Here is a 27,646-nt window from a genome sequence, read left to right on the forward strand (position 1 = left end):
TACCGGGATAATGCTGTAACCATCTGAGGTGCCTGGCCAGGGTAAGCATGGTCTTTTGTTTGTTTTGTTTTGTTTTTTAATCCTCACCAGAAGAGATGTTTTTATTGATTTTAGAGAGAAGGGAAGGATGAGAGAGAGAGAGAGAGAGAGAGAGAGAGAGAGAGAGAGAGAGAGAGAGAGAGAGAGGAACATTGATGTGAGAAACATGGATTAGTTGCCTCTTGTACACAACCAACCAGAGATATAACCTGCAACCTAGGTATGTGCCCTGATCTGGACTGGAACCCGCAAGCCTCTTGGGTATGCAGGAGGACATTCCAACCAACCGAACCACCTGATCAGGGCAAACATTTTTTTTTTTAAGTCCTACCTGTCAATCAACTCAGAGATAAACATGAATATTCACTTGCCATTCATTTGAAATCCCGAAATATGGACTTAGTGTAGCTCAAGTCTTATTGTTTTACAACACGTTTGTGAGAACATAATGAAAGAAATATTATCCATTTGATTTGGGAGAAGTGGCTGCCACATTTTGGTGTGGCATGTGGCCTTTGTATGTACACAAAGATGCCCTGCCATCTACCCGCGCTGCGGCACTGGCATGTCACCTGGCCTGCGGCATCTCACACTCTCATGCTCTCACACTTGCGTTGTGGCCAAACTCACCAGTGTAAGCCAGAGCCAGGAGGCAGGTGGGGCCCGGGCTTGACAGAGACCGGGATGGCAGGCCACATGCTTCTCCGAGTGCTGTCAACAACCAGGGCTTGTTTGGAAATTCTCTCTTCTGGTTACAGTAAACAAGACTCGATGGCGCATCCAGCAGGGAAGTGCTGTAACCTTTCCTACAAAAAGAACATGCAGAAAATAATGTGAGCTATTAGCGAAGTGTAGAATAATTCTTCAAATCAACTGTTTGCTGCTGAGCTCTAAGCGTGAGGCAACACAAACAAGGCAACCTAATATCTCATGGCACAATAAATAAAATAACATGCTACGTAGAACACAAACACCAAAAATTTCTAAAATTCAGAGAGTAAGCTTTGGAGGGTATGTTACATAAATTGCATATTAAAGCAACACAGCTTTCTGAATTTTGTACAGTAACTTCAAAGATGAATGTATCATTTTTTTTGTAGGAAAATATTAAATTATAGCATGGAATCCTTTATGCATATTCATTATGTGAGTGATTAGTATTAAAAACAAACAAACAAACAAACAAACAAAAACTAGACTCTAATCCCCAGCTCTACCTTCCTGGCTACCTTCCTAACCAAGCTCAGGGCATGCAGTGATGATGTTACTGCATGTTACATGCAGTGATGATGTTACTGGAGAAGAACATGCCTGTCTTCCCCAATTGCTGTTGGGGATGGAGTCCTTGTTGATTTCCAGACGAAAGGGATGTTCTTAGACTCGCACAAGAGAACAAATGATTTTTATTCCAGTGGAACTCAATCCCTGCATTTCCAGAGTCCTGTTTCCCTTGGTCCAGTCATAGGAGCTGAGTTTTCAGTAGAGCTCAAATCAGAGCCGGTGTCCAGAGTTTCCTTTTCATGTTGGAGCCTCGTCCAGTGAAGCACCATTAGTCCATGCTAGCTGCAGCCCATTAGTCCATTGTGGGTGGAGTTGGCATGGCCTTGGACCAAACTAGTGAACGCCAAGAAGAGGAGCAAAAGGGCCCACAGGCCAGGAGTTAAACACAGTGCTGCAAGGGAGTGACCTTCTTTGCTTAGGGGATTCTATTTTCCCAAAGGTCCATGCCTTTGCAGTGGCAATGCCCATTCTGGCCAATGACCTCTGCTCCTAGGTGTGACTGACAGTAAGCACCTTCCCTGTGTCACCCCAACTTTACTGGGCATGCGTTTATCTTCCTTTTGTTGGATCCCTCCCCTAGTCTTCTGCAGGGAAGATGCCTATAACGTCTGAATTTCCCTCTGCTCCTTTCCTGCTATTAATAACTAGCTAATTACAATAGTATCAACAATAGAATAATTTTTATAAACATCTTGTCCTACAAGTATGGTCAGAAATCCACCATTTGTGCCAATTCAGCATCTTTATTCTCCATGCTATCATTTGCAGTGTCATTGTCTTTAGGGTACTTTAGTAGTTTTTATCTACAAGGTAGAAGATCTGCTCTGATTTTTATTAATGAGACTTCCATCCTGACTGCTGAAAGCATGGGATAGATGACAAAGATAAATGAGGCTTTTATTGAGGGCAACAGGGATAGTATCATTCTTTTCTGTTTTCTTTGAAATTGAAGCACATTTTCAGTGAATTTCAATTCTAGTGTTGAAAGAAGTGTTAAACTATAGATGAGAAGCCCTTTAAAACTTTTATAAAATGACTAGACGAGGGGAAAGCTTTTAATTTTCTTTGGATTCCCCACACTGGGTGCTAGATATTTGTGTGTCTCCAAAATTTTCAGTCTACCTTATTTGTGCAAAATATGGAAGAGATTAAAAAACAAAAGTGATATACATAATGTTATGCATATTAGTCTCTGTTTCAAATAGAACAAACTATTCAAAGGTAATACCATAATAATTCTAATAAAAGCTATAAAGGATTAGAGGTGATACAGAAAGACTATATCTGATTGAGGAGATTATTTTTTAAAGCTTCATGGAGGAGAAGACATTTGCATGTCGTAGAGTTTTGACAGGGAGAATATTTTAGGCAAAAGGAACAGCTTGAGGAGAGATGTAAAGTGCCCAAGGAAAGCTTGGAAATTAAGCAGTGGGACAGTTTGTCACTTGAAAAAGGCAGGCGAGGAGGATGAAATAACACTAAATGGGCTGGCTGGCTCACATCATGGGTGGTCTACAATGCCGGGTTAAGGATGTACGTAATAGGCGATGGGAAACTCTGAGGGTTGCTTGGGGTTGAAAAGTGATGTTCTGAGAATGGTTCTTTAAAAAGATTTAGCCTAGCCAATGTGGCTCCATGGCTGGGTGTCAACCCATGTACCAAGAGGTCACTGGTTTGATTCCCGGTCAGGGCACATGCCCGGGTTGTGGGCTTGATCCCCAGTAGGGGGCATGCAGGAGGCAGCCAATCGATGTATCTCTCTCATCATTGATGTTTCTATTTTTCTCTCCCTCTCCCTTTCTCTCTCTCTAAAATAAATAAAAGCAGATAACAAAAAAGATTTAATGGTCAGCTCCCTCCAGGAGAGGATAGATTTGAATGTGGAGAGCAGTTAGATAGTATTACGATATCAGTCAGAAAATAGAGTGACAGTCAGATCTGAGATCAAACTTAAGCTTTGTTAAGAAAGCAGTTACATAAGTTCTCTCATCTAGATAATCTTCAAGTTCCTTCAAACAATAAATTCTATGATTCAAAGTCATAGAAAGCTTAGACTATTAGTCCAATGAAGATAGGAATGGAAAGTTGAAAATGAGCAGGAGGCATTTGCGGAGGCAGATTTTGTTTGCATCTCTTAATGGGGTCTATAATGATATTTTAGGTTCCACAATTCTTCTGTATGAAGTATTAATACCTAGAATGATAAATATTTCAGCATCTCTGGTCTCTTCCCACTAAATTTGAGTAATATCTTTTACTCATTAGAATAATCCAAAAGTCCCATGTACAATAGTTCCAAATTTTCCTTGAGGATTATGACTTCTGAGACTCCCCCCATCTACCACTCCACACACAATACCTATATAACTATGTGAGTCTATTTTATTGATAACTAATATTTGAATATAGTAGAAGACTGTAAGACTCTTAATGCCTTTGATAGCCATGGAGAATTCATGAGAAAAAAAATCATGTTGGAATAGATTATGTTTCATTTTAGGCATATTGAATTTTAAGTAGCAGTGGGATATTCAGAAACCCTATTTGGACTTGGGTAGTGAAAAGAGAAATAAGAAAAAAACAACAGCAACACAAGTTCAATAATTTGTCTCTTCAATCTTGAGAGAGAAAAAAAATAGTTCTTGATCAACTGTTGAGATATTTAAGAAATGAGAGGAAGTATTCTGTCCTTGCTGGAATCTGCCTACTTGTTCCATTCTTATTAAAACACTAGGGGCCCAATGCACAAAACTCATGCAAGGGGCTCTGCCCTCACAACATCAGCTTCCTTCAGAAGAACATCCGGTCTAATTAGCATATTATGCTTTTATTATTATAGATACTTCAAATTTTCCTTTTGAACTTCCAAGAAACCACAGAAAATGACCATCTCTTGGGCATCAACATGTATCAGATGCTTGCTAAGCATTTTCAGTATGTATTTTAAATTGTCCCTCTTAATAAGTTAAATTTTATATCCTCTTTTGTATTTTAATGATCAGTGTTTGTACTCCCTTCATTTATTCTCTGTCTCAGGTTGGGTACTTTGCTTAGTAGGACATAGTTAAATAGCAGAAAAGGAAGACTCAAACTCAGTTCTGTTCATTTCCCAAACGGGGATTATTTTCACGACAACAATGTGACAGGTGGATGATTTGAATTTCAGAAATCCATTCTGACATGAAAATTGGCATTATCCATTCATGTGCTGGTCCTCCAAGGTCTATGGAAGAACAATGCTGAACGCAGAGTGACGGGTGGGATGTTCAGGCACCATGCGAGGCAGGTGAGTTACAAAGCATTCATACCTAAGTCCCAACAGGGGCTGCAAGCCTCAGCCTGGACAAGGACAGGGTGATTTAGATGTGTTCACTTCACATGCAATCCATTCCCAATGGAAATGGATTGTGTGTGTGTGTGTGTGTGTGTGTGTGTGTGTGTGTGTTTTAAATTTATTTTTAATATATTTTTAGTAAATTACAGTTGACATACAATAGTATATTAGCTTCAGGTATACAACAGAGTGATTTTACATTTATATACCTTATCATGTGGTCACCATGACAAGTCTAGTGACCATCTGCCACAGTACAAGTTATTGTGATACGATGGACTATATTCCCTGTGCTGTACATTACATCCGCAGGGCTATTTACTTTGTGACTGGAAATCTGTACTTCACCTTCCTCCCCCTGCACCTCCACTTCCGCTCCCGGCAACCATCACTTTGTGCTGTATTGTCTGTTTGTTTTGACATTTTAGATTCCACATATAAGTAAAATCGTATGTTTTTTTGTGTTTATCGGTTTGACTCATTTCACTAAGCATAACACCCTCTATGTTCATCCATGTTGTTGTAGATGATAAGGTTTTATTTTTTTATTGCTGAATAATATTTCACGAGTTAAAAAAGAAGAATGTATTTGAAAGTGTTGCAATATAATAATGGGTGTTTTATGGAACCAGAAACCTTCTTTGGTACACAATATGATGCTCAACCAACTGAGCCACCCTGGCCAGGGCTAGGTTCTGACTCTTCTTTGGATCAGTCACCTAATGGCCAAAGTTAGAAATGCTCCCCAACTCTTCCTACCGTGGACCCAGCCAATTCCTTTAATAGGGCCACTCTATGCAGCCACATCTATACAACCATAATTTGCTAGACTTCCCAAAGCATAAAGTGTTTGGTGTTCTTAACAGGTGACTTTTATAAACAAAAACATTATTCACTAGTTACTTCCATTTTGAAATTAACATTGAACTTATTCAAGGTATAAACTCATAAACCTAGTTCTTTCTTAATAAGTTAAATTTTATATCCTCTTTTGTATTTTAATGATCAGTGTTTGTACTCCCTTCATTAATTCTCTTATTATCTCTTCCCTGGAATTATTTTGGTATAAATATAACTTCTTAAATGCCAACTTTAATTTGAACATTCAAAAATTAATCTTATTGCTTAGTAAATTATGTTAAACTAATTATTTTGTCCAATCATTGGTTCTTATGCATTCCATTGGTTTTTATGTTTCAGTGTTTTAATTCTTTATGTACTGTCCAATTTTGTGTTGTGTTAATTCTAACTAGATATTTGAAAATTTTTTTAATAGTTCCCATATAGTGGTATTTTATTTTAAATTGAAATCTATTTTTCCATATTGAATAAATAATTTTGTCTATATTATTCTTACTTTGGAAATTTGAGGTTTTATTCTGTTGCCTAATAAAATGGTCAAACTTTTGACTTTTTTATAAACACATGAAAGACGGATGTTTACTTTTCATATAGAATATTAATTTAATATATTCTACATAGATCCACTACAATAATTATGTTGATGAGAACTTTCCAATGCCTAATTTATTTGAATTGTCATAAACTGATAAGCAGAGAATTGACATTTTTTTAAAATCACTGTTAAGAAGGCTTTCATAACTTGAGCAATTCACCTTACTTAACCATTTGAGCTGCCTTTATAAATTCAGAATTTTTAAAATTTTAACACTAACAAAATTTACCCCAGTAGTTAAATAATGATTGCACAATCAATACATTAAATTCATGGATGTGGTGAGTCTTCCATTATCTTAAAGGTTACAGTACTCTAATACATCAGATTCCATAACTTTCAAATAAAAACAGCAACCAAAATCCATCACTCAATCACATGCTTAAGCTGATCTCTTTTAAGTAACTTACTAAGTTAAATTCTCTTTTATACTATTACAAGTTCTTAAGTTATCAAGAATGCCTAGGTAATCCCTTATCACAAAATATTAAACTTATGAATTCTATTTGGTTCATTATTTCTTCATTTAACTCTAGATTTTCCCTAGGGTTATAAAAAAAAATTCACTCAAGAAACCAATTATGTCTGTCTACATCATTTGGAATTCCCTTTCAAGACAAATTCTTAGAATGGTCTTCCTAGTTAATCAGGCTTGTTTCTCAATCACAGATTGTGGCCCGTGTGAGAGCTGAAGATGCAGACACCTGGGAACATAATTCTCAAGGTCATTAAGGACAGACAGAGCTGCAAATAAAGTGGTATCTGGCTTAGGTCTCCAGTAAAATCACACTTCACTACCCAATAAATTCTTCTTTTCATTTAAAGAATTTGGCAGCTCACCCTTCCATTAGCTAACTGTCTTCATATGGCAGGGCTGTTGTGTTGTTGTTGGGTTTTTTTTTTTTTTTTTTTTTTTTATTGTTTCCTTGGCTCTCTTAAGATACTAAGTGACATCAGAGTGAATTTTGCTTTTTTTTCTTTTACTTTTCTGGATCCCTGTGACACTTTCTACGATCACCCTAGCATTCAGATGAATATACCAAATGGTGAGATGTTGTCTAAGCAGAGTGCAAAAGAGAAATCTGCCCTCATTTTGTATTCTTCTAATATGTCAATAAACCTGTTATACATTATGCTCTGCTGAAAGTTAATGCATCTTGAGAATGTTATTGCGAACAAAACACAGTTCTTGTCCGCAAGTAATACGCATCGAGTTAGGGGACGAGACAAGCAAAGAAAAATTTGAAAGCCCCGTGAAAGTGCTGGCTCTGGAATAAGAGAAGAGAACTGAGTTGTTTTCTTAAAACTATCAAGAAAAATTTTCCAGGAAAAAAACACTTTTGATTGCAGCATTGACTTTTAAATCACTTCCATGCTTTCTCTTAGTGTCATGCTGAATGGTGGATATCAGAGGGAAGCGCCAGACTGGAAATAGCATCACCTAAAAATTTGTTAAATTTGCCAACTCACATTTCAGATCTGTTGAAACAGAAACTCTTGGGTGGAGCCTGAAATATGGGTTTACCAAGCCTTCCAGGTGGTTCTGAGGCACATGGAAGTTTAAGCTTTAGAGCAGTGGTTCTCAACCGTCCTAATGCTGTGACCCTTTAATAAAGCGCCTCATGTTGTGGTGACCCCCAACCATAAAATTATTTTCGTTGCTACTTCATAATTGTAATTTTGCTCCTGTTAATGAAATGTAATATAAGTAGAAAGGACCATGACCCACAGGTTGAGAACCATTAGCAGGGTCACCTAAGGCCATCAGAAAACACAGATATTTACATTATGAGTCATAACAGTAGCACAATTATAGTTATGAAGTAGCAATGGAAATCATTTTATGGTTGGGGGTCACCACCACATGAGGAACTGTATTGAAGGGTCTCAGCATTAGTAAGGTTGAGAACTACTGCTTCAGAATAACACTAAGCTAGGTAACGTTGATCTCAAATTATATTAATCTGAAAAATGACCATATTTCCAAAATGAAAATACCCTGTTTCCCTGAAAATAAGACAGTGTCTTATATTAATTTTTTCTTCCAAAGTTGCGCTAGGTCTTATTTTCAGGGGATGTCTTATCTTTCCATGCGCTAGGTCTTATTTTTGGAGGATATCTTATTTTTGGGGAAACACAATATATATATGGGATGTAAATTGTGAAGAGTTACAGAGGCTATTAAATTTGAACTGCACTAGAAACGAATGTTTTAACAAATGGCGCCAGATGTCTCAAATGATAACTGATCAAATACTTTGCATTGAAGTGATTCTGAACCTGATGCCTGTGGTGATCTGTAGCAGTACTATCAGCAAAACGGTGAAAATCTGAGTTAGGCACTTCAAAGCAAGTTTAGTTCCCGAAAGCACAGAGTAAAAAGGAACAGACAAAATATTACCAGTTTGGGGATGTTTTTCTGTTGGGAAAAAATAATTAGGGTCGGATGAGCAAGCTTTCAACATGACAGTAACTCTTCTAGTGCAAAATCACTTCAGACTAACCCCACTTTTAATCACTAAAACACGCTGTGTGAACAAAACCACCAAAGGAACAAAAAGAAAGTAAAACCTGAACAAAATTCTGATCTTCGCATCTTCTGCCATATTTAACAAATTCCAAGTTCATCAAGATCAAGGTCTTTGATAGACTACTTCCTCTCCCTGTCATCCCCACAGAACCATCAATAATAATCCTATCTAATAAAAGGATAATATGCAAATTAACCATCACTCCTTTGCAAATATGGTGGTGCCCATAGCCACAAGAGGGCGACACCCAATCCTCTCAGCCCTGTTGGAGTCCCCCCGTCCTGGTGCGGGGGCGATGGGCTGCTGAGAGTGGGCAGTGCGATTCTTCCACCCTGGCCATGGAGGGCCTCTGGGCAGTGGGCACAGAGAGCCTGGAAGTTTGCAGGGGGAGGGAGAAATGCTTGTGTCGTCGCCCCAGTGATGAGGCACGAGCTCTGCACCCAGCCATGGATGGGCCTCTGGCCAGACCGGAGTGCAGATGAGCCTCTGGGCCACGGAGAACCTTTGGGCAACAGGCATGGAGTGGCCAACCCCCACAGAGAGCTACTGGCACACAGATTCATGCACAGGGCTACTACCACTACTAATGATGATGATAATAATAATAATTAGTTGAAAAATGTGGCACATGAAACCAAATCAAATGAAAGAAATAACTTACTCTCCCCTTCCCTCCTGCAACAACAGATCCAAGATTTAGTGCCCCAATAATTTTCCTAGATAATGCCCCAGATTAAGGATAAAATAGAAATTAGGCAAGTCGACATTGAGTCAGTGAGATGAAAAAGTCCTGGGGATTGAATGTGCTGCAAGGGTTGAGCCCCTCGCATGAATTTTGTGCACTGGGCCTCTAGTATCTTAATAAAGCTGGAAAATTATTAATATGACAACGTTTAAATGAGAGAGTTTTAATGTGATAAAATTTGAGGTGTTTCATTCTTACCAAAGTTTAGATTTTGGCCTTTGATTTTGTGTTTTATTGGGAAGTCTGGGGCAGGATGTTTGATTTAGTGAATCAACTCTGGGTTGCCCTTTCATTAGGGGCTATGGTAGAGGGATCAGAAAATAATAAAGTGTTGATTTAGCCTTGAAAGCACAAGCCGGGAGCATTATAAAGCTGGTTTATACACCTTTCTTTGGGGCAGTTAAATTATTGTTTTCCAAGCTAGTTGTGGCACCTAGGCACACCCAAATGCCATGAGATTCTTATCTGTCAACCAGAAAATCACCTCTATATCATACACAGGAAATTCTCCACTTTCACATAATCCATCTCCAAGAGAAGCATTAGATAAATGAAACCTATTCACATCTAATAGAACACATACAAGAGGCCCTTGTATGCTTCAGTTTATACACAATAAATTATGGCACGACCTGGAGGAAGCACAGAAGTTATTCTTGAACAAGACATGCTATCTCTACTTGAGTTCCGGTGCCTCCTACACAGCACTGTGATGAAACGTCCTCTTGTTCCTGTGATATTTTAATAAATACCACAAGGGTAGACATCCAAATGAAAGCATCTTGTGTGACAAAGTTATTAAATGACATCTTATTCAAACCTGTTTGAGGCAAGATGAAAACTACGTCAGATTTCTTCACAGGCATTTCTCATATGGAATTATTTTTGTAGAAAGTGTCCACTTCCTAAGGAAAGCACCCTTTTGCCAGTTGGTCCTTTTCTTTGAGTGGCTAGGCTACATCAAATGTCACCACACCCTAAGTAATGAACCTTTGCAGTTTGTACAAGTTAATTCCCAGGGCAACCCAAGTTCCCAGCTCTTCACATCATAAACTGAAAATTAGCAGCCATTTTCCATTATGACACTGGGACTCCCACTGTGTTTATTATAAGTGTTTCAGGAAAAAAAAATACAGCATGATATGATTTCCCTATTTTTTTTTGACATTTCAAGTATAACATTTTTCAGACCCACTTATATACATAAGATGATACTCTAACAGAGAGGGTTCTGAATATATTTCATTTTCATGTCTAAGAAAGAAAAATCCTCATGGCACAAACTTGAACTAGCACATTGTTTTCTTGATTTGCAGGGTCTGAGGAGACACTGACTGAATAGCTCTCCCGAAAGCAATATTTCGTGTGGTTTCTGTAGGTCTGTGGAATTTCTGTAAGGCAGCAAAATAAGCCCTGCGTAGGTTTAATGTCTTCTTTTTATTAGCAGAATGCTGTGCACCTGCTCAAGACACCTGCACACTTTAACTTCGCATTTTAAGCCAAATTCAATCAAGTATGCATTAGCACATTGACTCACCCTCAGCTACATTAAGGATTCAGGTTCAATTCATAAATTACGTGGCAAGATGGATGTCCTCGGTACCCTGCCTCCTTGTTGCTCTTCCAGTCTCACCGCCCCATGCGGAGGATTATCGATCAGTGGAGCAGCAGTTTTATCCTTACTGTCAAGTGGAATTAGGAGGGTAACTCTTGGAAGCAAATTCAGATGCCTCGTAGCCTATTGATTGTTTATGAGACAAGAGAAATGTTATTTGTGATTATAAGTTGGCATATTTCTGGAAGTAAATGTCCATCAGTCACAAGAACATAAGCCTTCTACATAACAATGTGTTTTTCCATTTGTAACAGCAGCTGCCAAAAGTGTTTCCTATAGTTAACAGGAAGATACTGGGAGCCATTTTCATTTCTGCTCTCCAAACTTGGGTTTATGACTGTAGTTTCATGCTCTTTCCAAATATGTGTATTTAGCCCAGCTGGCATGGCTCAGTGGTTGAGTGTCAACCTATGAACTGGGAGGTCATGGTTCAGTTCCTCGTCAGGGTATTTGCCTGGGCTGTGGGCTCGATCCCTAGTGTGGGGCATGCAGGAGGCAGCCAACCAATGACTCTCTCTTTCTCTCTCTCCCCCTCCTTCTCTGAAATCAATGAAAATATATATATATTAAAAATGTGTATTTATTTTTAAAGTAAAATATGACACATGAATAAAATATTTTATTTCTTATTTAAATACATAATCCACTTATCTTTCTAAATCTATGGACACTCATTCTTGGTTTTCTTAACTAGCTTTTGCTCTTAAGCAAACTTTTTTTTTTAAATTCTTACTGTCTTCCCAGGGTCATAGTAGGTGCTGGTACACAGCAGCTCACAGCAAGTGGATAAACAGATAAACAAAAACAATGATTACATATTGATAGGTTAATAAACCCAAGTTTTAAAACCCGATTTTAAACCCATGAAATACTTAGTTGGCAGAGAGAGGACCAATAATGGAATTTAAATATCTGAGATCAGTCTCAATGCACCCATGCCTGCCAGAAGTCAATTATTAATAATAGCTAATATTTACCAAGTGCTTACAAACCATATATCCTTCTTCAAGTTTACTTGCATTGTGTTAACTTAATCCTTAAATAGCCCTATGAAAAAGAGAGGATATCTGCATTTCCAGACAAATCAATCAAGACACAGAAGGGTTGACCTAACCGGTTTGGCTCAGTGGATAGAGCATTGGCCTGCAGACTCAAGGGTCCCCAGGTTCTATTCCAGTCAAGGGCATGTACCTTGGTGGCATGCACATTCCTAGTAGGAGGAGTGCAGGAGGCAGCTGATTGATATTTCTCTCATCGATGTTTCTAACTCTCTATCCCTCTCCCTTCCTCTTTGTAAAAAAGTCAATAAAATATATTTAGAGCCGAAACCGGTTTGGCTCAGCGGTAGAGCGTCGGTCTGCAGACTGAAAGGTCCCAGGTTCGATTCTGGTCAAGGGCATGTACCTTGGTTGCCGGCACATCCCTGGTAGGGGGTGTGCAAGAGGCAGCTGGTTGATGTTTCTCTCTCATCGATGTTTCTAGCTCTCTATCTCTTTCCCTTCCTCTCTGTAAAAAATCAATTTCATATATATATGAATTTGATTTTTTACAAATATATATATATATATATATATATATATATATATATATATATATATATATAGAAAGACACAGGAGGGTTCATTGACTAGCAAATGTTGGAACCAGTACTCAGGTGCATGCATCTGGCTCCAGAAACAACCTATATTCACTGCGGTGCTGCCTATCTGATTACTTGCTCTAATTATTGCCATGTTACTCTGTTTTCCACGTAGACCAAAAACATGTAATTGTTTTCTGAAAATGAAATGAAACAGAGACGCAATGGCATCACAATGTTTTCTTGGTAGAATTGTTGAAGAATTCAAATTTGGCAAGTAGAACTGAGATGGAGGGTCTGTCATCCTCCCTCGGCTCATGAACACGGGTGAGGGGTGGGGGAATGATTTAAGTTGGTCTTAAGTTGAGGTGACAACTATTACTTCTCTCCACTGAACAGGAAAATTCTGAGCTCTAGGAAAACTTGAAAGAAAAAAAAAATTAAAGCAGTTTATTTAAAATTGAAAAAATAATACCACACCATGTTAATACTTTGCAGCTTCTTTGTTTTGTGGGATAAACATTTTAAATGAGAAAATTCATCTGGTGATGGAGAGAAATCCATATAGCTATTAAATCTTGTTGGAACCTAGCAGCTTATAATAAGTAAATTCTGTATTGGTTCTATCTCTATAATCAAGTAAAGAAAGAAGGTAAACCACATATAAATTAGGTCCTCCTTATATAAAACACTTGGCAGTAGTAATGCTGAAAAATATTTTCAAAAAAAATAATTATGGCCAGCCGAGACCGGTTTGGCTCAGTTGATAGAGTGAGTGTCGGCCTGCGGACTGAAGGGTCCCAGGTTCGATTCCGGTCAAGGGCATGTACCTTGGTTGTGGGCGCATCCTGGTGGGGGCTGTGCAGGAGGCGGCTGATTGATGATTCTCATAGATATTTCTATCTCTCTATCCCTCTCCCTTTCCTCTCTGTAAAAAATCAATAAAATATATTTTTAAAAAATAATTATGGCCAAAATAATAAAATTCTAACAGAAAATTCTCTTTGTGTTCTTTTTTAAAATTATGCTTTAATTACTCCTAAAAATACTAAAAAAATGAAATAAACTCAATAGACTTTAAGTATTCATGTTTTCTCAGAGAGATACAAAAAAAACACCCTGAAATGTTTTGACTGAAGATGGCCATTTGAAAGGAATTTTTAAAATTTGCAGCACTAGTAAGTGGCATGCATTTTTCACATAGTATAGGTGCTTTTGGATGTTGACATTTTGGGAAAAGTTTTCTGAAAGCTTAAAGAAATGTACAAGTAGTATCTATTTTGACATACACAAAATAGGTCCGAGAAGGATGGAGGACCCAAGGAATGTATCAGTAATTGGATTAATTTGCCGACACATTGAATGGCAGGACTGAGGTCAGGATTTTCAGGAGCAAAACCCGCCCACGTGTTATGACTGAAGGATGCGCTTCGTGCCATTCCATGTGACTCTTTATAACAAAGGCTCACCCGCGTGATTGGACATAGCCTTCCCCTGTTCTTATGAAGGCAGTGTTATAAGTGTCTCCCTTTTACAGACTAAGATTTATAACCACCCTGATCTCAAAACAGGGTCTGAACCTCAGCCCTCAGACCATGAAGACAGGGTGTTTTTCTCCACCAGAGTTTTTGTACAGCCCCTCAGTCCATCCCAGCCCTTATTTTTCTAGTGAGAAAATTCATTTCTACCTTTCCTTGGGCATCACCCTGCTCAGATGTAGCAGCAGCCCCATGTTCCGTAAAAGCAATTCAAAAAGCGAACTTTCCACAGTCTCATCCCAATGCCCTGAACCCTTCTTTGGACAGCCCTGTGGTCTTAACTACCCCGGAGGCCAGACTTGCAGAATTGTTGTATCAGCCAGCGAAAGCTGTCTTTGGTCAATTTCAGACCTTGGGGGTTGTCTCTAATCCCTTGCACCTGAGTGAGAGGCAAAACATCCTTTGCTCTGTGCCATCCCAACTCTCCTCCTCCAGTAGCTCCCATCGTTGGGGCCGGACTTAGAGACATGGGCCTGTGTTTGTTGGCATGGCCCCATGCCTGCCGGAAGCCAATTCCAGCATGTCAGCAGGGCTGAATCATCGGGGAACAGCTAAATAGCATCTCCCCCAAACCTGAATAGGATTGTTAACTGCCAGACAGCTCAGGGCATATTATTGCCTTCTGTTGGCCAAACACCTGGACAGCTGTGGGCTATTCCCCAAACGGACAATGCTTCCGTACACTATCCTTTGATACCCTACCCTTCGAAGTGTATGTCTCCACCTTGCCTTAGGACAAATTGTGTTAATAAAAGCACAGGTCCTTAGTCAAAGGGGTAGTCTTCAGTTCCTTTAGCTGAAGATCCTCTGACCCCCAATGCCTTTCAAAATTATCTCTCGTCTTTGGACTCCTTCTTGAATCTATGCACCAGCCCCTTTCTGCAGATTGCTGAGAGCCCCTTGTAAGGCTGGGGAAAAAAACCCCAGCACATGCCACGTCCGGTTGCTCAGTTCTGGCATGGTAATGCTCTTCAGAATCTTATTCGAGCAAGGAAGGCCAGTAGTCATTTTCATAGTTCACTGGTAAAGAGCTTGTTGGTTTATGGCACTCAGTGGGGGCGAGGAGGGAGGAGTAACATTATGGTGAATGTTTTTCTTCCCTTACTGCTCAAGGAACATGTCCCCGGTAAAGATGGAAACCATGTCTGCACCTCCGCATGGAGAGGATTTTAATCCTTTAATAACTTTACCAGGACCCAGAAGCAGTGTCTTTTTTCTTTCTCTGTCTTTCTGCTTTTTTTTTTTTTTTTTTTTTTTTGTAGTGGTATTTTTTTAAAATTCTACCCAAGAATAGAAAAAACAGAAAAGAAAATGGCCCCCCAAAATATACGTGCACAGTAAAAATTATGACAAGGATGCTCTCCAAGATAAATAAGCCACATTGCCATTTCCTCTGAGAATCCCGCTCTTGCTGTCATTCGTGGATAACTTAGGTTGACTTCTCTGAATGATTCATAAATCAGTGGCTTACACCATAACTGATTTTTAAAAACCAAATGGCAAATGTCCACTACAGAAATGCAACTTGTGTGTTTTTTTTTTTAAAGAAATTAAATTCTGAACCAAAGAATGCAGAAACTGTTCCATAGAGAAATTCCTTCTTTTACCAAGAAGTTATTTAGATAACATGTTTCTTTTAAAGCCTGTTCTTTTTATATTAAATTTGAATTTTCCTAACTGGGAAATCTGTATCATTAACTGCTAGCTTAACACAATAAGAACATCATGGGGGCAAAGTTAAGGCAAAACAGAAACATGTAAGACTGTTGTTCTTTCCATTTCCCTCTTTTGGAGTAATGGAATAGTGAAGTGAAGAGTTACTAGAGATTCAGTATTTTTCCTCCTTTAAGTTGGATGATTTTATTTTTAGCAAGCAAGCATCCTTAAGCTTTTTCTAGTTCTCTCCTCAAAGAAATAATTGGAATTTCTCTCTTTTACAATATATAATAATGGGGAGTGACTTAAGGAGGATCAAGTGCTCACTACTAAACCTGGGCTCATGTTCTGCTGTTACATCAGGAGGAAAAGTTGCTGTGACCTATGTCTGATGCCTGTTTCTGAAACATGGTAGCTGAAATTCACACGCGGTAACTAGTTTACTATAAAATTAATTCATAACTGGCTTTGACGAGGTAGTCAAGGAGGTAGAAAATCCACGATTTCAAGGAATTTAAGATTCTTGGATTTGTGTGTTGTGGGGATGGTTGAATTTTTATATCACTGGTAGTAGAAGGCTTACACGAACCTAAACAGTTCATCATATTATGATGAATTTTTACTATGGAGCAGTTAAATTTCAAGGGACTCAATTTAAACATTTTATATGATATCAAGGTGCGTTCCAACTTTTAGCTTGCATCTCTCAGCGCTGGGCTTTCCTCATGTCTACTTCTAACTCAGTATGATAGGACATGTCTACAAAAACTTCAGAATCTTTGATTCATACATGTCAAATATTCAATCGCGATATTTAAAGGCAAATGTGAATGAGACCACAAGAATCAAACTAAGGTTTTTTGAATAGGTTGTCTCTAAATATGTAACACTTCAAAAATGTTTAACTTGGATTGCTTTCAGGAGCTAGAGGCCACAAGTCCCACTGAGCCAATCTTGTGTAGGGAATTGTCATATGTTCTATTGTATGGCCAGACTGGAAATACAAGTAAAATTGGGGAACATTCATCCATAATCGCCAACTGAGGTTCCGTAAGAAGGAGGCATATCAAGGAAAACCAGAAAAATACATGGAGACGAGTATCAAGGACAAGGTTGTGAGAGGGGCTGACCCAGCGTCCTTGGGGACAGGCCGAGCGTGAGGAGGGAGCTCTCCACTAAGAAGACAGAGGCCCAGAGCCAATGGGCCCATGGAACATCCAGCCGTGAATGGCAGCAGGCTTCTGGCTGCCTGGGAATCTGGAACCTGTTGGAGATAAAGCCACAGGGCTGTTCTGTTGTTTGTTTGTTTAATAATTCTTTATTATTGAAAGTATTACATATGTCTCCATTTTTCTCCCATTGACCCACTCCAGCCCACCCCCCTGCCCAGGCCCTCACCACCCCATGGCCTGTGTCCATGGGCCCTGCACATGTGCATGCAAAGTCCTTGGTTGATTACCTCCCCCTTTACCTCCCTCCCCAGAACACAGGGTTTTCATTGGCTGCTAGTCACCTGAGGCTTCAGTGGAGAGAGAGTTGATGCAGACTGAGGTGCTTGAGACTAGGAAGCATTGGAGGGAGACCTGGAGTCGATCCCACTCCCCATCTCCCCCCCCCCAAAACTGAAACAGCCATTTTTCCTACGATGTGCTGGCCCCTTTCAGAAGCCATAGCTCAGGAAAAGGGGAAAACCCTGCTCTCAGTGATACAGACAGCCCCGCCCTCGGGAGCTCTGCCTGCCACACCCTGCACATTGATCTTTGCGGAGAGACATATCCATGAACATGGTCACTAGAAAGGCTAAGTCCTATGGTGTAAGCATACCCATGTCCACTCAGCTCCTGCTATGAAATGGGAAGGTTTTATAGATGTAAAAAGGGTCCTGCCTACTTTTTTCCTACTCTCTTTGTTGGTTTGCCTTACGCTTTATTTGTTGGTTCCCCACCAACCCCCCGAAGGTCCTGACACGTATGTAGAAGTATCTTTGATTTATGTGCTTAATGGATATTCTGACAATTGTGAACATGTAAAATGAACACAGTAGGCTAGGTGTCAGTATCTTTCAGAGAGTGAACTTTGAACCTGGCAGACGGTGCTCCTGGTGAAGGAGTAATTTTCCTTGGGTGCAAACCCCCTCAGCACAAGGATTATTGACCCACAGATGTCTAATGACTCCTCGGTGCCACATAGCCAGCCCACGGCCACCCGGGCATGCTTGGTTCCTGTGCCTTGGGGAGTTCAGCAAAGAACGCTGATGGAAGCCCACTCCCCAGCTAAATGCAATCTGTAGGTTGTGATTCTTGTTCCTCTGTCCCCCCAGCACCTCTCAGAGTCCCTGCTGTAATAATCGTCAACACTGCACACACACACACACACACACACACACACACACACACATAATTGGATTCGGGTCCCAATTCAAACCACCTGCTCTGGAATACCAACTCACAAGCACCACCAAACAAGGGGAATACTCATGTCTTTATCCCTCACAGAGGATACGGAGAGGCCTGGCATCAGCCCACGTGACCTCTGGTGCTTCCGAATAGCAATAGTGTTCACCAGGTCAACAGCTTTAGAGGCCAGAAGCCCAATCATTCGGCGGTAGGAATCCTTAAAAGAAATCCAGAGGCTCAGGGCTACGAATATGCTGATGTGAAGTTAACTCCAGTGTCGTACAGCTAAGAAATCATGTTTTTTGGGGATTTAGCAGCATAGTCACATGTACATTGCCTTAAGATCACAGTTGTTTGTTGTTCCTGTTCATTGGTATTATCAAGTCTATGAATACTGCTCCTCACATACGTGATGTAGATATGTGAGGAGCAGTATTGGTGATATCAGGAACTCCTGAAATCTCTGTTACTTGCAAACAATGGGCAGAAGAAAGGATCTGATTTGCCTGGAGATTGTTGTGCTGTGTTCCAGTTCACACTCAAGAAAGGCACCCGCTTGAGTCCTCTCCTGCTCCCATCCATCACTCTAAAATAGGGGTGTCGAACTCAATCAGAGAAGGGGCCAAAATCTAAAATCCAGCCTAAATCACGGGCCAAATGGTTTACTGAACAGTCATAAACTGTCATTGTGATGGAAACGCAGCGGAGTGCAGTGATGACAGCGCGGTGCGGGCCACATTGCAAGGCCTGGCGGGACGGATTTGGCCCGCAGGCCTTGTGTTTGACACATGTGCTCTAAAAGCTTTGACAGGTGTCACACTAAAGTGCTGACCGCACCGAACCAGGGTCTTACGCTCAATAATTCAGAGCAACTGACACTGTAGTTAAGTAGAGTTTTAAACAACAGCCAATGAGCTGAACATTTGAGATACAAATTTTGGAAAGAAAAAAAAAGTTAAACACTGTTAACTTTGAATACAGAGTCTTAGTTAATTTTATATGAATTTGAGAGACAAAGGCATGCCCCATTAGACAAGGCGGATTAAATTTGTTGTTCATGCTGGCAACGAGGGAAATACAATGACCAATACGCTTTTTTAGTTACACAAAATGGACCCGGTCTAATCCAAAGAAGAGGACTGGGGATGCGCCAAGACTTGGGTACATACCTTCTGACCATGGTTTGGTGAATGACATGCAAAGCCAGGATTTATACATGTCACACACGTGAACACAGAGATGGCACTCAGGCTGAAAAATCCTGTACAAATCCAATAAGTGGTTTAAGATGTGCAAATAGAGGCTTCAGAGGGGGGTCGGGCATTAGACACCCCCCCGGAGCATGTGCGAGAGAGTGTATCCATTACTGTGACAGCTGGGCCGACATTGTAAAGAGAGCAGCTTTGTATTACATTTGTTTTAATGCATACATTTCCCCTGTCACGGGCACCCCAGGAAAACCACTAAGCACAGAAATGAATGGTGCCCATTCCTGGATATTCACACTTGTGACAACAGGAGAAAGAATCACAACACAACAGTAAACAAACAAAAAAATTGTTATACAAATTATTTTTAAGTTGCCGCAGTAGGAAAAATCTTGAAAACCAATGGGCAATATTTTAATAGGAGAAGTGGGGAGGGAGGCAGCAGCATTTCCTATTTGATCATAAATTTCCTTCTCCTTATATACTATGGACAGTCTCTCTGATGATTTTTATTTTATTTTTTAAAATATATTTTATTGATTTTTTTTTTTTACAGAGAGGAAGGGAGAGGGACAGAGAGCCAGAAACATAGATGAGAGAGAAACATTGATCAGCTGCCTCCTGCACACCTCCTACTGGGGTTGTGCCCATAACCAAGGTACATACCCTTGACCGGAATCGAACCAGGGACCTGTGAGTCCGCAGGCTGATGCTCTATCCACTGAACCAGTTTCGGCTCTCTGATGATTTTTAAAAGCAGGATCACATTTTAAACAACATTTGGAACCTAAAGATCAAGAAGTGGTTCTCTCTAATATGAAACTTAAGGTATAATTCTGAGTATGGGAAAAGTTAGGAGTCTATGATTGGATGCAACCCATTTCCACGTTAGGGACAGAGACCACATTCCCTGTAGCTGTTCTATAACTGCTGGATGGATCGATCAGTATGCAGACCTTTCTAGAATTTTATGTAGCTCATAACTGAATAGCAAATGCCAGTGAATGCCTAATTGTGCTTTCACAACGATGGTCCAATACACATGACATACTATTAAGCTGATTTTGGAACAACATGGAAACAGCCTTAATAAAAGCTAATGATTAAGAAGGCAAGATTTTGGTAACCAAAAGGAGGTCAGGGGTTGCTTGAAGTGTGGGGTGAGGGTGATGTTGACTAGAAAGGGCATGAGGAAAGTTTTTGTGGTAATAGAAATGTGCTCTATCTTCACTGTGACTGCAGGTGTATAGATCTTTATCAAAGTTCATTGGACTGTGCAATGAAAACAAATGTATTTCATTGTGTATAGTTTTTACCTCAATAAAGCCCTCACCCACCTACTGTCTGTGTCCATTGGTTATGTTTATATGCATGCATACAAGTCCTTTGGGTGATCTCTTACCCCTCTCTCCCCACCCTCCCCTGTCTTATGATCTCTGAGCACATAATAATCTGGCCACTCAGTGTGTGTGTGTGTGTGTGTGTGTGTGTGTGTGTGTGTGTGTGTATATAGATAGATAGATAGATAGATATATATATATATATATATAGATCTTTATCATATATATATATATATATATATATATATATACTAGAGGCTCGGAGAATGAATTCGTACATGGGTGGGGTTTGGCCAGCCTGGCCAGGGGGAGGGGACATGGGCGGTTGGCCAGCCTGCATGCTGGTCAAACTCCTGGATGAGGGAACAATTTGCATATTAGCCTTTTATTATATAAGATATACGCTGAGAGGTCAGATTATTATACATTCAGAGATCATCATAATCTGGCCACTCAGAGTATATTTAGAAAATGTCTCATTGGCAAATAGGTAGTTACTTTTTAAGCCTAGGCTCACACCCAATATTTCTGTCTCCAAAGAATGTACTGTCTCCAGGACCCAATGTGTTTACCTGTCAAACTCAACAAAAATTTCAACAGAGTAGAATGCCAGCCAACAGGCAGCATTTCTGGAATAGCATGACCAATGGGAACTGGTGGGAGGACCAGAAGAAACAGGTTATTTTGTTCACCAAAAACTGTAAAGAACTTAAAAGAACTACAGGGTATTCTGTATTCTTGCAATGTTAAATTTGTCTATCTCCTTATATTTGTTGTTGTCTATTCTTTAGTAAATTCTCCTGTAAAACATCTCAATAATGGGGCTTTGAAACAAGGATCAAGTAAACTTCAGGTTAAGTGAACAACTTAAACGACCTAATGTTGAGAAGACTCACTGACTGATTTTTTAAAAATATATTTTTATTGATTTCATAGAGAGATAGAAACATCAATGATGATAGACCATCATTGATCGGCTGCCTCCTGCATGCCTCCTACTGGGAATGGAGAATGCAACTCGGGATCCAAGGGTTTGCAGGCTGATGCTCTATCACTGAGCCAAACCAGCTAGAACAGCTCACTGACATCTTAGTTGTAAAAAGCCTCTATACACTATGTTTGTCCTGTAGCCTTTCCATGACAGTACAGCCTGGGGCAATATACATATGCTCAGAGATTTTGTTCCACCTGACTCTGCCATCCCTACCTCTGCCTTCCCTCCCCAAGCAGCTGACATGCACATATGCATAAAAATTAATGTTCCCGTTTCAACTAACTCATTTGGCAGAAATAAGCTTGTAAGCCAAAGCAAACATAGAGGTAGGGAAAGAAAGAATGCGTAAACAAGAGGGGGGAAAGGGCATTTGGAGATTTGACAAAAGGAATAGCAGCATTAGATACTTTAGAACAAGCACAGAAAAATGCCCCACTTTTATCATTTTAAAACGGTTATCAAACTGATGCTACGCAGTTCACAGTCACAAGGTAAGGAAGCAAAAATAAAGACCATTGAACTCAGAGGCAAGAGACATGATACAGTTCACATGTGAATTATAAGGATTGTAAAGGACATAGATGGTATAATTTTGGATTTTCTGCTGGATGTGTATTTTTCCCATGAGAAATTTTACCTAAAGATGACCATTTTTTGTTTGTTTGTTTGTTTGTTTTAACCCGTGTCCATGCTGAGCATTAAAAAAACATGAATTCTAAAACTTTCTTATGCACATCCATCAGCCAAATGGGAGTTTTAGTTAGAGCTGCTAATTCTTTTTATTGTCATTTTCTTCACCCTGAAAAGACTTACTTTTTGACAGTTCTCATAGCCCCAGAAAGTGTGCTGTGGGCCTTCAATCACACAGAAAATACTCTGGGTGGTTTGCTGGCATAACAACAGTAGACTTAGACCCAGCAGAGTGGGTCATTAAATAACAAATATATAAAGTATACTTTTAACACTTTTATGTGAAATTATTTTAAAACACAAGGATAAAAATAATATAGAATTAACGGATTAGTCCCATTTGGACTCTGCTCATTGCCTGCGATATTTACCATTTAGTTGACTATGTAACGACAATAGCTAATTATTAGGATTACAACTACAGGAAAATAATATTTAAAGTCATCTGTGTATATGTTAAATGAAGAAAATCAGATTAAATAATTAACTGGCTATATCTAATTTCGTCTCAAAAACATTAAAAATTAAACCTTCCTGGGGAAGTACTTAGAGATGAGGATAGAATGTAGATAAATTATCAGACTACCCCAATCCTGGGCTTGAGCTGAAACGCTGCCCAGGTACACACCGCATTGATATATTGCCCTGTTTCAGCAGTGTGATCCTAGATCATACATATAAGATACATTTTTCCAAAGAAAAAAATAGGTTGAAAATGTATATTTCTCCCTTGTCACATCCTAGTCTCTTAAGGAGCCAAAACAAAATATACAGCAGAGCTAGTAATTCGAGGCCCAGCACCGTTATCCTTATGTTTGCTCTTCTGTAACTATGGCAGTAAAACTCTCAAAATCAAATGACCCTTTTTATGTCTACCTTTATTTGTCTTGTATTCCAATTGCGAAGAAAGTCTATAAAACAGTTGAACTCTATAGCTTGTGACAGTCCATTCATGTTGGCAAAATAATGGAGACATGGCTGAACTTTAAAAAGAGATTTGTCGGTGACCTTCATTAGAGTAAGTAAAAGAACTTCATTCTTGAAAGAAACTACACTAAGAATAAAATTTATCTAAATTTAACTTCTAGGGAATTAAAAATGGAATTCAGGACATTCTATTCTGTACAATATACCTTTAAATTAAGTGCTCTATAAGATTTCATTTAATGCCAAAGATTAAATTATTCAATTATTTTTTTAAAAAATCTTCTTCATTACTTTATATCTTAGTTTAAGATATAGAGTTTTAGTATATATATATATATATTATATATATATATATATATATATAATACATTTATATATATGGATAATGTTTCCATTAATTATAATTTCTGAGCAAGTGACCACATTGTATGACCAGTAAATTAGCACAATTAGAAACATGCCAATAGAACATAATGTCATGAGCAACTAAAACTTCCGCAAATTAGTGTGCAGCACACTTCCCCAATAAGGGAAATCACAACTGTAGTGCATGGTAGTTAGTCATAAAAATCATGCAATTTGTAATGTCGACTCAAGTTCAGAATACTTTTACACATCAAAAGAGCATGATTGGTTTTCCTCCTTAGACTTTCCCAGAGGATTTTGTGTGTCTGCCAACTCCATTTGACCACTTATTGACCAAAGATACATCAATTCTGACCACTCTCTCAGCTCTGCCACTAATGTCCTGTTGGAGTCTCTCTCCCCCACCCCCACCCCGACCCCGCCCCCACTCTGAGCCAAATGGTTGAATTAACTAAGCTTTAAAGCCACCTCTAGATCTATAACTCAAGAATACTTGAATTAGATTATAATCTCTGGACTTTTTCAGCTCTAAAATGTTGTTTTTCAATATCTCATGCTCTCTCATCCTTATAGCAGCAGCAGTAGCAAAGCTAGTCCACAATTCATCTTGCAGGAAAGAATGAACTTTCAGGGATAGCCAACCTCCAAGATGACCCCTGATGATTCATACCTTTAATATCTATAGTCTTGTGTAGTCCTGATCGCCGGCCAAGCCTAGGAGCCCTACCCTATATGTTGGGAACAGTCTCTTAGATTTAAAAATTAAAACCTGGCAAGGCTTACTCTAACACTGAAAAAATAGGATGATGCAGCGATGACATGCATGGACTCTGGCTTGCACACTTTGTGGTCAGCCCTGATTCTGACACTTATAACTGTGTGACAAAGCCAATTACTTAATTTCTCTCTGCTTCAGTTGTTCCACCCATAGGATGGGGAAAATGATACTACTGCCTCAGAAGGATCATGTTATGTACTACTTTTTTACAATCAAGGCAAAAGAATGTAGCTGCCCTTACAACAGCAACATGCCTTTCACCTGTATGAAAAGTATGGTCCCTGGTGCATGCAGCATCCCAGATTGCAAGAGGGATGTCCGACTGCTGGTTTAGGCCCAACATCCCCCAAGAAGTCCCAGATTGCAAGAAGATGAAGGCCACGCTGAGGAACCCTCCAACCCCATGCACAAATTTTGTGCCCAGGGCCTCTAGTTGATTCTACATTACCCGAAGAAGATGAATTAAATTAAAATTTCTTCAATGTAATTCTGATAAATTGATATGACACATATTCAAAATATACTGGTTTCCTAATATTCTAATACGTTTAAAAAGATCTATGTTTATACAAAGAAATCAAAATTACTAAGACATGACTATAATATTTTCTAAAAAAATATATGTTTTTATTGATTTCAGAGAGGAAGAGACAGGGAGAGAGAGATAGAAACATCAATGATGAGAGAGAATCATCGATCAGCTGCCTCCTGCATAATCCCCACTGGGGATTGAGCCTACAACCTGGGCATGTGCGCTTGACCAGGAATCAAACCCATGGCCCTTTAATGCACAGGCCAGTGCTCTAATCACTTAGCAACATGGCCAGGGCAGGGGATTTTTTTAAACCACTGTCTTATTAAAACTGTTCAGCTGCCTGGCTGGTGTGGCTCAGTTTACATCTCTGGTTAGATTCCCAGTCAGGGCACATGACCAGGTTTTGGGCTCAATCCCCAGTAGGGGGTATGCAGGAGGCAGTCTATGGATGTTGATGTTTCTCTCTCATCGATGTTTCTATCTTTTCCTCTACCTTCCTCTGTCTCTAAAATAAATTTTAAAAATCAATAAAACAAAACAAAAGAAAAAAAAAGGAAAAAAAATCCTTGCTCAGTTGAAGAAGCACAACATACAGGGTGGGGCAAAAGTAGGGTCATAGTTCTGAATATTTGAAACAGAGTTTATTCCTGGATTTCCATTTATTAATTATTGTCGCAAATCTCCTTTTGCCTCCCCTCCCCCTGTATTTCTTTTATTTCCTCTGGAATATTTGGGGCTACCTATTTATCTGGACAACTTCGATTCCCTCCCTACAATAAATACGAGGCAGCAATTCAGTGCTCGGTCTATAACAAACAAGAATTATTTATAACAACGCTGAATAATGCATGCATTTCTTAGATGTCTTTGTACAGCAATAATGAAGGAGCATTATTGTGGAATAACACCTTAGAAGCTTGTGAAAGGAATCCCAGTCTAACAGGATTATGAAGAAGTATCAAATATAAATGAGTCAGTTACGTGAACAGAAGGGAGCTCTAACTGGCGCCCGAGCTAGGGCGGCTCTGCACCGGGGGTTGATTCCTTCCTGTCTCTATTCTGTTGTGAAATGCTGACTAATATACCCTTTAAAGGAGATCAAATAGATGTGAGAATGTGTTTTCCCTTCTTAAGTTTAAGATGAAGCTAAGGATTGGGTAACAAATCAGTCTGCAAAACCACCAACAGCATTTGCAGCCATGTGATTTAGGAGATATTTTTTAACTTTATTTTTTCTAAAGTACCTTTCTCTCTCTGGGAAATAGAGTTTCCCCCGGACTTGTCTTTGGAAAAAGATATAGTTGTGGTTCGTTCGGTTTTGAAAAGCAAGTTCATTGGTATGTTAATATTAATACTTCATAACTGTGTACTAGTTTAAGATTATTTTAATGTGTCTTCATACTTTAACATTATTAGTTCATAGTATGTTTAATCTTAAAAGGTCATTATACATTGAGTGGCCATATTATAATGATCTCTGAACGCATAATAATCTGGCCACTCAGTGTATATACGTTTGTATATATATTAGAGGCCCGGTGCATGAATTCATGCATGGGTGGGGTCTGGCCAGCCTGGCCAGCCTGGCCAGGGGGAGGAGACATGGCCTGCCTGCCTGCTGGCTGAACTCCTGGTTGAGGGGACAATTTGCATATTAGCCTTTTATTGTATAGGACATACACTGAGTGGCCAGATTATTATGCGTTCAGAGATCATCATCATCTGGCCACTCAGTGTAACATTTTATTTAAGGCTTCAACACAGACAGCAAATTTCCAGATTACCTTCAGAGTTAACAGAATGGATGTAACTTTCCCAGACACCTTCCGTTTCTTTACATCTTCTTAAGGTTCTTCACTGCCTCTGCCTGTGGCCTGTCTTCAAAGTTCAAACAAGAAGAACTGCCTGGCTTTCTAGGAGCCTCATTTTCCCTGTTTACAAATAGAGGTGTGCTCCTGGTTTCGTCTCTCCCTCTCTCCAAGTCCTTGGAGCAGAACTTAGAAATACTTGCTACTACTTTTTCCTAGTCAGTCTCTTCTCTAGGCATTTTTCTGAAAGGAAAAGATGAAACCACCACAAACCTTCATACCTGCTATAATCTCTAAAATACAAAAAATATAAAGCCAATTCCATTTCGGGGGGGGGGTCAGTATTTATGTCAGACTCATGGGGTGAAAGGTGATGCTATTTTAGATGTTCAATACATTTGCTTAACGATGAATTCCCTTGCCTCTAGAATGGTGATCTAGGACTGAACACAATATCATGGAAAGTCTATTTGAAATCAATAAATGATAGCCGCACTAAGCCAGGTTTCATATACACTTTGGATCCAAAGGCTTGTTTATGAAACTATCACCTCAGAGTGCAACTCTGCTTTATGCCTTCATTTCACATGGGGAGCAAGCATTCACATCTGAGACGGAAGAGGTACACACACACGTTTCAGTCAGCACACACTGCTAGCCTGGAGCGGGTACATTGCATATTAGTGTACACAGTACAAGAATGTGTGCAGAGCCAGTGGGGATACAGATAAAAGACAGCATCACTATATGTGCTGCTACCGAAAAGTTCTTGGGAGCAAACCAAAGGTGGAAGAACACCTTTAGTATTTTAGAAACCACCAGCGTGGTTT

At 39.5% G+C, this 27,646-nt stretch overlaps 1 long non-coding RNA gene across 1 annotated transcript; it reads right to left on the minus strand.

The window, feature by feature from the left end:
• Nucleotides 1-287: 287 nt before the first annotated feature.
• On the minus strand, nt 288-19,554 carry LOC118718096. Its single transcript, XR_004987680.2, has 3 exons — nt 19,340-19,554; nt 16,863-17,038; nt 288-845 (listed from the first exon to the last, which is right to left on the minus strand). It is a non-coding gene; the product is annotated as an uncharacterized LOC118718096 (long non-coding RNA).
• Nucleotides 19,555-27,646: the final 8,092 nt, after the last annotated feature.

This window comes from Pipistrellus kuhlii, unplaced genomic scaffold, assembly GCF_014108245.1.
Source record: "Pipistrellus kuhlii isolate mPipKuh1 unplaced genomic scaffold, mPipKuh1.p scaffold_m20_p_14, whole genome shotgun sequence".
Taxonomy (NCBI): domain Eukaryota; kingdom Metazoa; phylum Chordata; class Mammalia; order Chiroptera; family Vespertilionidae; genus Pipistrellus; species Pipistrellus kuhlii.